This window comes from Bos indicus x Bos taurus, unplaced genomic scaffold (genome assembly GCF_003369695.1).
Source record: "Bos indicus x Bos taurus breed Angus x Brahman F1 hybrid unplaced genomic scaffold, Bos_hybrid_MaternalHap_v2.0 tig00000265_arrow_arrow_obj, whole genome shotgun sequence".
NCBI lineage: Eukaryota > Metazoa > Chordata > Mammalia > Artiodactyla > Bovidae > Bos > Bos indicus x Bos taurus.
Genome location: NW_020867184.1, coordinates 1 through 10944, shown reverse-complemented (window position 1 = coordinate 10944; position 10944 = coordinate 1). Strand labels below are relative to the sequence as shown.

Here is a 10944-nt window from a genome sequence, read left to right as displayed (position 1 = left end):
TTCTTTAAAAGACTGGAGTTTAAAAGACTAGTAGATTCTTTAAAAGTTTGTATTTCTCACTTGTGATGCAAATGACCTGTGTGGACGGCATCCACCCTGGTGGCTCCACATTGGCTCATGAAACACAGGGTACAAAGGCAACTAATGTAAAAATCTACTCAAGAAATCTATTTTAAATTTAAAATATAAAACAATATTTTACAAAATTATTGAATGCAGAGTAAATAACTGTTGTCTTTTTTCCCAAACACAGGTTTTGCTATCTTAATTCTGTCATAAGGTAAATACTCTTTTATTGAAAATTAGACCTCAAAATTCTGTAGACTTGTGAAAGTCATTTTGATTTGCTACTTGAGAATTCAGGAAGGAAAAAGAAGTTCCCAAAACCCTATAAAGAAATCACTTAGTTAGGATTTCAAAATATTTTTATCAAACAGTGTGCCCATTGATTTAGGTGAATAGATCACTTAAGTATTTTTATTCCTTCAAAATCTGCACCATTGCTTTAGATGGAAGCAGATTTCTGGTATAAATTATGCCTCTATCAGGCATTGGAGAAATGAATGATAGGACTAAACACCTCATGTAGGAGTCTCCTCGATTACCCTTCAGCAGTCTAGCTGTCTGTGTGTTCAGTTCATGTTCAGCTATGATGATTATTTTATGCTAATCAAGTAATATTATGTAGTTTTAAACCGAGACAGGAATAGGCAAAATGAGCCTGGAGAGGACTCTGCAGCTGTGTAGACTGACTGTATAAGGTCCTTGGGGGATGTGATTATCAGAAGACTGAATCATCATTAGGATAATTAGTGTACTTGGCAACTACATTAGTGGAATTATTGTCATTGCTCACAGCTTGTCAGTGCAGGATTTTTTGATCTGGTAAATTTCACTTTTACAAATGCAACTGACCATGTGAATGAAATCAAGAGAAGTAAACAATTTTGTTATTTCTATTTAGTTCCAGAACTAACAAATGAAAAGTGAATATATTTAAGCACATAAGGGGGTATTTTCTGAATTAAATGGTTATCTTGCAACTGTCCTGGATGTAAACTTAAATAATTACAATAAAACATGTTGTTATTTGTGAACAGATTATCCATTTAATTGTCAGTGCTTATTATGAGTTGGTTCTTAAAAGATAAATATTGAGGCCATTTTTGTAGTTGAAGTATAGTTGGTTTACAATGTTGTGTTAGTTTCAGGGATACAGCAAAGTGATTCAGTTATTCCTGTGTGTATGTATATATATGTATGTACACACATACATATGTATGTATTCTTTTTCCTTGTAGGTTATTACAAAATATTGAATATAGTTCTGTGTGGTATACAGTGGTCCTTGTTTGTTATCTACTTTATGTATACTAGTGTGTATAAGTTAATCCCAAACTCTAAAAATATGACAGTTCACAAATTTGCACATCATCCTTGCTCAGGGGCCATGCTCATCTTTTCTATATCATTCTAATTTTTAGTTTGTGTGCTGTGGAATCCAACATGAGACCATTCTTATATATATCTTAGTTATTACTTTGTTTGATACTCTGTGGATCTGCCATGAGTGTTCACATGTGGCTTCCACTCTGTAGATTCTACTTTGGAATAAATCACACCTTGAAAGAGTACAAAGGAGCTGCTCATATATAGTTAGTGTTCAGTGATACTGTTTCTGTTTGTTAAATAAGCTAAATTTCTGACTAAGGATAGCTGCCCTCTGATCATTCTATGACCCAATCACAACAGAGCATTGACTGTTGAGGTTTTGACAAAATTATCTGTTCTATCCTAGAGAATGACAGCTTTGTTCCACATGATGTTTATGATTGTTTTCACTGGGCTGAACTTTGAAGCACAAAGCTGTCCAATTTATCATGTTTTGCTTATTTCATCAAATTGATTGGGCAAATACACACTATACAGAAACTCAGTCTTTTCAACTTCTCACCAAGCTTACATTTTCTCAATAAGAAAGTGAAGGACCATGTGTCTGTCCTTACTGAAAGAGTATGAAATGTTGGAAGTCTTATTGTTTTTTGTCATGTATATTTGGGCCTTACATTGTTCTTTGGACCCTCTTTTCCTCCATTTTTTTTTTTTTTAATCATCTCTCCTGTCCCCATAAGAGTAATCAATCTTGGCAAAAGTCATAGAGCTGACTTGTTTTCAAGAATACAGGGAATGGGAAGAAGCTCCTTGACATTATCTTGGCAATTATTTTTGGATATGACTCTGAAAGCAAACACAACAAATGCAAAAATCAACAAATGTGACTATGTCAGACTTAAAAACTTCTGCACAGCAAAAGAAACAACAAAATGAAAAACAACCTGCAGAATGGGAGAAAGCTTTGGCAAATCGTATTTCAGTTAAGGGATTGATAATCAAAATATATAAAGCACTTACACAACTCAAAGGCAACAAAAAATCCAATTGAAAACCAAGCAGGAAAACTAAATAGATGTATTTCCAAAGAATGTATTCAGATGGCCAATGGGTACATGAAAAGATGCTCAACATCACTAATTATTGGGAAATGCATATCAAAGCATCAGTAAGATATCACCTCATACCTCTTAGAATGATTATCATCAATAAGATAAGAGATAACAAGTGTTGGTGAGGATGTGGAAAAAAAGAGAATTCTTTATATACTGTTGGTGGGAATGTAAATTGGTACAGTTACTATGGAAAACAATATGGAGGTTTCTCAAGAATTAAAAGTAGAACTGCCATGTGGTCTAGCAAGTTCACTTCTGGATATATACTCAAAGAAAATGGAAGCAGGATATCTAAGAGATATAATCATTTCCGTGTTTATTGTAGCATTTTTACAATGCCAAAGATAAGCAAGCAACCTAAATGCCCATCAACAGATGAATGGATCAAAGATGTTTGTGTATGTGTGTATTTGATGCTTGAAAAAATAAGGGTTAGAGGTGCTAACCCTCTCCACAATGGAAAAATGGAGTGTAACTTTAGAGATTTCCATGGTTCTATGTCCTCAGGTTCAACCAAACTTGAATATACTTAGTGAAAGAAATACACTTACAAGTGGACCCAGGCATTTCAAATCCATGTTTTTCAAGTGTTCACTGTATATAGTATACACTGGAATCGTATTCAGCCATGAGAAGGAAAGATATACTGCCTTTCCTAGTATTCTGGATGGACTTTGAACACATTATGGAAAGTGAGATCCATCAGACAAAGAAACACACATACTATACAATATCACTTATGTGTGGAATCCAAAAATGCCAGACTCATAAAGTGAAAAGTGAAATGGTATTTCCAGGGATTGAGTATAGATGTATAGGACAGATGCTTTTTAAGTGTACAAACTTGGCAGTGAGTGGTAAATATATCCTAGAGGTCTAATGCATAGTATCATGAATATAGAGAACAGTATTATAATCACCAAACGTGCTAAGAAACTGGAAGTTAATGATTTCAACCACTAAAAAGATATGATACTTGTGTAATTCAGTAAAGATTCTAATTATCATTCCAGTGGTAATCACATTACAATGTGTTAATGTATAAATTTAACATGCTGTAACCTTATACAGCTGGTGGGGGTCTTCCTTGGTGGCTCAGATGGTAAAGAATCTGCCTGCAATGCAGGAGACCTGGTTTTGATCCCTGGGTTGGGAAGATACCCTGGAAGGGAGGGCATGGCAATCCACTCCAGTATTCTTGCCTGGAGAATCCCCATGGACAGAGGAGCCTGACGGCTACAGTCCATGGGTTTGCAAAGAATCAGACATGACTGAGCAACAAAGCACAATGTACATAGCACAACCTTATATTGAATCAATGTTATATGTCATATAATTTAAAAAAAAAATGAATTAGGGGAATCTGACAATGGACATGGAGAAGGCAATGGCAACCCACTCTAGTGGGTTGGCCTGGAAAATCCCATGGACAGAGGAGCCTGGTAAGCTGCAGTCCATGGGGTCGCTAAGAGTTGGACACGACTGAGCGACTTCATTTTCACTTTTCACTTTCATGCATTGGAGAAGGAAATGGCAACCCACTCCAGTGTTCTTGCCTGGAGAATCCCAGCGACGGTGGAGCCTGGTGGGCTGCCATCTATAGCGTCACACAGAGTCGGACAGGACTGCAGCGACTTAGCAGCAGCAGCAGCAGACAATAGATGTAGGGATATCAGAACCTACTCCTCAAACTTACTGCCTTTTCTATGGAAGATAAAAAATCATTTATTGTGTTTTGTCCATTAAAAGAGGACCCCATATGTGTACTTTGAAAAATACTAAAAATTCTTTACCAGCAAATAAATACCACAATCAATAAAAGTATAAAAAGTTAAATATTTAAGAACAAAATTCAGACATTTATAAAAGCTTATAATCAGAAGTAATTTTTTCAGTTGTGAGGAAAAATAAAACATTGAAAAACTAAAATATAACACACAGATAATAAACATTATAACTCATAATAGGAATGGGTTTGTAATTGAGCATATAACAGTTCTGTGTCCCCAAACAGGGAAAGAGGTACGTGCCTAAAGAAGACTGTGCCTCTCCCTGTTTCTTCAGTAACTGTTGAAATGTAGCACATTTTTACCTTCTCTTTTTAACTTCGTAACAACAATTCTATCATTCTTTTTCAAAAAACATTTTTATGTATTTACTTTTGGCTAGACTGGGTCTTCATTGCTTTGTGCAGGCTTTCCTTAGTTGCGACAAGTGGTGGCTACTCTTAACTGCAGTGCATGGACTTCTCATTGTGGTGGCTTTTCCTGTTGTAGAGCACAGGCTCTGGGTGCAAGGGCTTCAGTAGTTGCAACACATGAGCTGGTGGACCTTTGAGCGTGGGCTCAGTGGTTATGGCACATGGGCTTATTTGCTCCACGGCATGTGGAATTTTCTGGACCAGGGATTGAACCTATGTCCCCTGCATTGGCAGACAGATTCTTATCCACTGAGCCACCAGAGAAGTACTCTATCATCCTTTGTAAAATCTCTGTTCCAACAGCTTTCCTAATACTCAATTTATTGCATGTAATAAGAGCTTACTAGAGTCAAGAGACACTAAAGAACATTTAGTAAACAACTAGATGAATATAATTAACTCTGATTCAGTTCTATATAAATTAGTTAATAATAGCTGTGAAAATCCAATTGTAGCTAAAGCACAGGCATTTTCTCCACACAAATTGTTTTAGTAAGAGTATCAATTTTAAATGGTAAAGGATTTGAAAATTATACTGACCAAATCACTGCAGGCTACTAAATATTCTACTCAGAATATCTACATGTTTCATTCTAAACCATTCATACTTGTTACCAGTAAGAGTCTGCTATTCAAGAAAAGTGTTTTTTCATCAGAGGGAATTAATCCTCTTGATAAATTCCTCCTATATTTCAGGTACTTCAGCACTGTAATTTTTATTTTATCTAATCTTTTCTTTATTGTAACTGTTATGTGTAATGGATGAGGTTAGTTATTTTCTTTGCTTTTTAGTCCGAGTGGATCTAGATGTAAGTAGATGCATAAGTGAATATGCAATAGACATTTCCCTCTGTTATTTCATATACTGAAATAGAATGTATGTAGAAGAAGTTTGACAAGTCCATAGTTAACTGTAAAATAAAGTTTAGACTTAAATCACAGATATCTAAATAATTTATGAGCTTGTCTTTTTTTCTTTTTTGGCCTTTCTGCAGAGCTTATAGGATCTTAGTTCCCTGACCAGGAATGGAAGCCATGCAACTTGAAGTGGAAGCAAATCTCTACAGCTTTTCAGACATCATTGATAAATATGCTTATATGAAATGCTTTTCTTTTTCATTTTGTTCTAAAGAATGCTTTTATATCTGAAATAGGCTCAGAATGCCTTGACATTTCTCTTAATTCCCTGAGTGATTTAACTCATCATCTTATACCTTTGCCAAAGCCAAAAATCTCTGTCATCAGTGAATTCTTCACATCCATAGACAAAGACAATAATATGCATCTGTACCTGAGGCCTAGACACCTAATTATAGAAATCAAAGCCCTTATTTTTAATGTTTATGCATGTGATTTCTAAGGTGCTATTTTCTTTTCTTTTTAACTTAGTTTTATTTTTAATTGGAGAATAATTCTTTTATAATATTGTATTGGTTTCTGCCATACATGAACAGGAATCAGCCATAGGTTCCCTCCCTCTTAAACCTCCCTCTCTCCTTGCACCCCATAGTATACTTCTAGATTGTCACAGAGCACTGGATTTAGATTCCTTGTGTCATACAGCAAATTCCCACTGGCTATCTATTTTACATATGGTAATGTGTATGTTTCAGTGCTACTGCCTCAAATCATCCCACCCTTTCCTTCCCCTCCTGTGTTCAAAAGTCTGTTCACTCTGTATAATAGGTTCTAGATTCATCCACTTCATTAGATCTGAGTCAAATGCATTTATTTTTATGAGTGAGTAATATTCCACTGTATATATGTACACATCTTCTTTATTCATTCATCTGTCAGTGGTTGCTTCCATGTCCTGGTGATTTTCTTAAATACTTGAACTGCACTGAAAATTAGTGATTGATCATTATCTTAGCCTTATTCTATAGATAGAGAAAATATTAGACCTAACATTACATAACATTTATTATGCTTGCCTACTCAGGACCAGGTACTTTACTTGTTATTTATTTATTTCTTATCTACACCTTGTTGTTATATCCATTTTTTCAGCTGAGGAGGCAGTCTCAGAGGGTAATTATCTAACTTATGGTCCTGCTCCTAAAATTAGTAGAAATGGGATTTAATCTTACTTCTGTCTGACATCATAGTCCATGTTATATATATTTTGATATTAAACACATTACTACTACTGTAAAGTAGATTGTGGTGTCCATGAGAATGAGCCTGAAGTAAAGTCGCTCAGTCGTGTCTGACTCTTTGCGACCCCATGGACAGTAGCCTGCACCAGGCTCCTCCGTCCATGGGATTTTCTAGGCAAGAGTACTGGAGTGGGTTGCCATTTCCTTCTCCAGGGAATCTTCCCAACCCAGGGATCGAACCCAGGTCTCCCACATTGTAGACAGACGCTTTACCATCTGAGCCACCAGAGAATGGGCCTGGCAGACCTTAATTACAAGGAGCATATTGACCAAGGGTCCCAGTCACTGCACTCTGAAAACCATTTACACTAAGGCCAGTCTAAGAATGAGTACAGCAGGATACCAAGGTGAATCCATTCCTAGGAGACACAGGTCTTTTCTGAAGGCTGATCTTGACTTGAACATTCCCCCACTGCCTTCCTCGTTGGACCTTTTTTAGACTTTTAGACTGCACAGCAGCCTAGGACACACACATCTACTTCATCTTCTCTCCTCTCCTTTTCTCAGGGTGTGACTTAGGATTTCTCAGGATTGACTTTGCAGTCTTACTAGTGGCTCTCACACAGGTATTTTCCCTAGTAAAATCCTTGCACATTAAAAAAAAAAAAGCAAGCCATTTCCATGAACTTTTAAGGTTCTAGTGATCAGAAGTATGCTAAGATATCCCCTCCAAATGGAAAGAAAAAGGCTAAATCTTGCATTCCTTATCACAAAGAAAGACACACAGTGCCTGGTATGCCTTTCTTTGGGTTCTAGAACTCCCAAAGTGCTTTGCTAGAACTTAAAATTGTTGTAACAGTCTAGGAAGATTCTTTGCAAACCATCTGTCCCTCTCTCCTTCACCTGGAATCACACTTATGTCACTGTCTGAGGCTCTCTCAGTCTTACCTGTTTATTTACCTAATTTGTCTCACGGTCTTTTCTACAAACATAAAATTTGTGCATTTTAATCCTGTCTTGACATCTGCTTCTTAGATGACACTGACTTCAGTTCAGTTCAGTCGCTCAGTTGTGTCCGACTCTTTGGGACCCCATGAATTGCAGCATGCCAGCGTATATGTTAATCAAAAACTATATTATATTGTATGACTTTTACTGGTGAAATGATTAGACCGGGAAATACGGGATTAATTATGCTAATGAAAGCAATTTCCTATTTCATATGCTGATTAAAATTTGTTACAAGTGAGTTAAGCAATGCCACTACAATTGTGAAAATGACAAATTAATAAAGAACTATGTTTGCCACAAGGGTAACAACCCAAGTAAAAACATTGTTATTAAAATAAATCTACGTAAATATATGAGAACTACAATTAAAGTGTGTAAAATTTCTAAGTAGACAACAAAGAAAACAAAGGGGAAAAATATTCTAAGTAGACAAATAAAGGAAACAGAACTTTAAAATTATGGGGGACCAATTCAGATGCATTAAAAGATAATTAGAGAAATATGAAAAGGGTCAAGAGCCACTTTGGTTGACAAACAGTTGCATTTATTGACTTTATTCTGGCTATCATGCAAGTGGAGATGGGTATTCTCATAATATTTATCAGATTGTACTTTCTCATTAATAATTTCTTGCATTTGTCAAGAACTAAAAATTATTCATACCCTTTATCCCAACTTGTTTTTTTTGTTGTTGAAAATCTTTAGAGATTAATAAAAAATAATTATTTATAGTTTATAGATTTAGGTATGCAATAATAATTCTAATAAAAATATTTTAAAAGATATCTCAGGAAAAATACATTTGTATTATTTGCAATGAATTGTCAAGTGTAAATTTCATACTGAGCTGCAGGGTATATGAGGATTTTCTAAGTTTATTCATAACAGAACTATACAATCTGACACAGTGCCTGAGTTGTTATAAGCAATTACTAAATAATTATGGAGTAAATTAGAAACTGTTAATGACCAGTTAAGGCACATGAAATAATAGAAACAAGTAAATATTAGGAAATAGTATAAATTATTAAACATTATACTCTATGTTAAACATATATTGTGTGTTTAAACATACAGATTAAAGTGTGAGATGCAGTAACCAAAACTCATTCCAAAGATAACAACCTTTACTTTCCAATATACAGATTATTTATAATAATTTTCTTTACACTAGTCAGAATTTCTTTTCAACAAAATTTTTCTTAAGTTGGAAAATAAAGTATTCAAAAGGAATAAATTAACAGAAGTCTTGAGAAACAGCTTTCAGCAGAAAAATTAGGAACAAATAGTCGCTTAGAACACCAACACTAGTTCTTTGTTAATGACAGAAGCCTGTTTCCCAAACCCTTACAAGAAGCTTTAATCCTTTCAGAGTCCCAAACATAAATGCCCTAACACTGTGGTCTGTTCATGATATGATTTAAAATCCACTGTACTGATATTTGTTCTGTATTAGTCCAGGGTTGTTATAATAAAAATACCAGAAGATTGGGTGGCTTGAACAACAGAAATTAATTGTTTATAGTTCTGGAGGCTGGAAGTCCAAGATCAAAGTGAGAGAAGGTTTGGTTTCTTCTGAAGCCTCTCTCCTTGGCTTGTAAGTGTCCTCATGTAACCTTTTCTCTGCTTGCACACCGTAGTATGTCTTCTTCATAAATTCCACTCATAGGGCCTCATTTAACCTAAATTATTTCCTAAAAATCTATATCTCTAAATACAGTCACACTGGGAGTTAGGACTTCAGTGTATGAATTTGGGGAGAACACAATTCATAATACCTTCCTAGTTCTATTTTGTGTGATTGTATAAAAATCAATGTTGTTAACTCTTTGACGTGGAGCATCAATTCTATGTGAAAGTAAACCTCTTAAAAGTTTTAATGCAAATTTCCTTTCATAATTACAATTCAGACATTATATAAAGGTGTTAATCTGTCTATCCATAGTTTAATCTGTCTATCCATAGAACAACAGACTGGTTCCAAATAGGAAAATGAGTATGTCAAGGCTGTATATTGTCACTGTACTTATTTAACTGCTATGAAGAGTATATCATGAGAAACACTGGGCTGGAGGAGCTGGAATCAAGATTGCTGGGAGAAATATCAATAACCTCAGATATGCAGATGACGCCACCCTTATGGCAGAAAGTGAAGAAGAACTAAAGAGCCTCTTGATGAAAGTGAAAGAGGAGACTGAGAATGTTGGCTTAAAGCTCAACATTCAGAAAAATGAAGATCATGCCATCTGGTCCCATCACTTCATGGCAAATAGATGGAGAAAAGTGGAAACAGTGGCAGACTTTACTTTTTTGGGCTCCCAAAATCACTGCAGATGGTGACTGTAGCCGTGAAATTAAAAGACACTCCTTGGAAGAAAAGTTGTGACCAACCTAGACAGCATGTTAAAAAGCAGAGACATTACTTTGCCAACAAAGGTCCGTCTAGTCAAGGCTATGGTTTTTCCAGTGATCATGTATAGATGTGAGAGTTGAACCATAAAGAAAACTGAGTGCTGAAGAATTGATGCTTTTGAGCTGCGGTGTTGGAGAAGACTCTTGAGAATCTCTTGGACTGCAAGGAGATCCAACCAGTCCATCCTAAAGGAAATCAGTCCTGAATGTTCATTGGAAGGACTTATGCTGAACCTGAAACTCCAATACTTTGGCCACCTGATTTGAAAAAACTGACTCAACTGAAAAGACCCTGATGCTGGGAAAAATTGAAGCAGGAAGAGAAGGGGATGGCAGAGGATGAGATGGTTGGATGGCATCACCGTCTCAATGGACATGAGTTTGAGTAAACTCCAGGGAGTTGGTGATGGACAGGGAGGCCTAGCCTGCTGCAGACCATGGGGTCACAAAGAGTTGGACACGATTGAGCGACTAAACTGAATTGATCCATAGTTTAACCTTGAACTTTAAAGATTTTCATATGTGACTCATTTTGCTTTCGCAACAATGACTTAATTTTTTATATAAATTTTGCAGACTCTGAGGATTTACTTGACCTTATATAGTATTTTGTACTCAGTTATGTCCAAATCTTTGTGGCCATAGTATACAGTCTTCAGGCTCCTCTGTCCATGGGATTCCTCAGGCAAGAATAGTGGAGTGGGGTGCCATTTCC

At 35.8% G+C, this 10944-nt stretch overlaps 1 non-coding gene across 1 annotated transcript; it reads right to left on the bottom strand.

The window, feature by feature from the left end:
• Positions 1–1402: 1402 nt before the first annotated feature.
• On the bottom strand, positions 1403–1507 carry LOC113888627. The gene has a single exon (XR_003510021.1). It is a non-coding gene; the product is annotated as a U6 spliceosomal RNA (small nuclear RNA).
• Between the last annotated feature and the right edge of the window lie 9437 nt (positions 1508–10944).